Here is a 2,500-nt window from a genome sequence, read left to right as displayed (position 1 = left end):
GAATAGAACATTCGAGAAACTGGCATAGGCACTGGATCAGCTAATGAGAGTTCATCATTTTGGATAGAGGGTGGGGCTTGATGTAGCTCCTTTTCCGTGATTGATGGGAATTTCTCTTAATGGGGAAGTTGGGCTTGCGTGTAACCACTTATTATAGGATGAACGGATGCAAAGGGTGGACTTCAAGCATTCCGTTAACTAGTGTAAACCTATCTTTACTTGAAATCACGTCCAACCATCATCCCGACCCCTTCCCTGCTCATGAGTCTGGTCCAACTCAGTAAACAAAGCAACAGCAGCAGCCTCGACAAACAGTCTAATTGGCAAAAGCAAACTTTGCTGATTCCTTTCTTTGTGCTAACAATGAATGAATTGATACGGTGGAGAGAGAATGAGTTGAGGACTGGAAACTTGAGGGCGTTTCACTAGGAAGCCCATCACCCAGCCAGGCGCTAGCTAGCCATAAGCTTGAACAAAACTTGTTGTGCGCGCAAAACACGGTCACATGACCTCGGTGCATGTTGGGCATACCCACTGATGTCCACGCTGTAGATGTGATGATTGATTCGCATGGACTCATATCCTCGGCAAGTAAACCACATCGATCATGCAGAGGTGGAAAACAGAAGAGGAGGAAGAAGTAATCAGTGTGGCCGTTGACTCCTCGACCCGACCATCTCAGGTACAGCAACCGACCAGCCTTTGGCGCGCATTTCCTTCGCGTCGTTATATTTCATGCAATTCGATCTAACTCAGTGCATGCGACGACTCGGACGGACATTTTTGAAAAGAGCCACAACACTTGGGACCGCGATCAATTGGTACCCCGTCCCATCCCATCCCGTCTTAGGTTAGGTCCATCCACAGCTGAACAAATTCATCTGTCATTTTAGTCGCAACAAAAGACTTTAGTTTGTGTCACCGTATGCTCATCATGTATTGTAGATCAACCCAACGGAAAAAGAATGAAAGAAAAATCTACATTGTTCCTAATGTTAATTTGAAGCACAATGGGACCAGAGATGTAGATATATTTTTTACTTACATGATTTTGTGTGCTCGCGCGTGTTTGGGCTGAAGTCGAATCGTACAACTGATGTATTGTCAAATGATGCTGATTGAAATGTGCCATGAAAAAAATGCACGAATGCGAAGACGAAAAGTTCTCCAAAACTCTGAAATGATGTGAGCGAGTCCTTTAGCGAAGGTGAAGTGGTACATGCTACATTAGGAAAGAAGAGAAAAAGAAAATGCAAACAAGAAGCGGCTCACTTTTTCGGAATAGTCTTGGCAACCAGCTCGCCACGTTCTAAAATCGTCTTTGGCTTTCTCCTATCCCCGTCATACATTCACGATTCTCGTCAAATGTTGTGAATTTGAAAAGCACCAAGACGACTTCGCTTGCAGCATTCTAGACTTCCCTAAGGACAGTTCAACAATGTGTCTAATATTCGTATAGGTTTAACTTCTTTTAGCTCGTCATTCAGCTTCTCAGTATATGACGGGAAGGTAAAGTGTCACTTGGAGATTCGAAAAATAAAAGATTGTTAACGAAGTCGTTTCTACTCAATCGAACTCGCTTGAGTTGCATGGCCCGGGCTTTAGATTTGTCGTCATCGCCACCGGGAGAAAACGTGGAGGCGCGCACGACCTGAGCGTCGTCATCCTCTCCAACTCTGGGGAAGCCTGACCACAACTAAACAAAATCTGGCCGCTCTCAAGGACACCAGTGGAATCAAAACCTTCTGAAGGGACAACTTCAAAATATATAAGCAAATGAATAAACAAAAAAGTCAGTCAGCCAAACAAAACAAATAAGTAAATAAATGAACAAGTAAATGAATAGATAAATAAGCAAACAAATAGATAAAAAAACAAAATTTCGTATCTATATGAAGAAGTTACTCAGGTTTTGTGTGTTTGTGTGTGTTTGTGCGCGCGCGTGCATGTTTACATCTTGGCTACATGTCAGGGAGCGCTACTAGAGGAAACTGATTTTTCGATGTGCAACACGTGACATATACATTGTGCATTTATACAAAAATGGTAGGGAGGTCCTGGTGTGGCGGCCATAGACGCCCCCCTTTCCCCCTCTCCCCTTCCCTCTGCACCCCACCTCCCCTCGCTCTCCGCGAAAAGCTTCAGAGACTACATTGTAGGGAGACTTAGGGATTGTGCTGACGAATTTTTATGATCCCGTGCATGCTTGGGGAGAGAGGGAGGGAAGGAGAGAGGGAATCGACTACCCATCACCACCCAATCTGAATGTTACAGATCCCGAGAAGAGGTGAGATCAGCTGAGGTGATTGAGATGCTCATGATTGGAATAAATATAGATTATGTGTGTGTGTGTGTGTGTGTGTGTGTGTGTGTGTGTGTGTGTGTGTGTGTGTGTGTGTGTGTGTGTGTGTGTGTGTGTGTGTGTGTGTGTGTGTGTGTGTGTGTGTGTGTGTGTATGTGTGTGTGTGATGTCACAACATTACCCATAGACCGGTCCACA

Source organism: Oratosquilla oratoria, chromosome 3, assembly GCF_046742065.1.
Source record: "Oratosquilla oratoria isolate Oo_2021 chromosome 3, ASM4674206v1, whole genome shotgun sequence".
Taxonomy (NCBI): Eukaryota; Metazoa; Arthropoda; class Malacostraca; order Stomatopoda; family Squillidae; genus Oratosquilla; species Oratosquilla oratoria.
The sequence above is the reverse complement of the archived record's forward strand: the minus strand, read 5'-3'. Positions refer to the sequence as shown.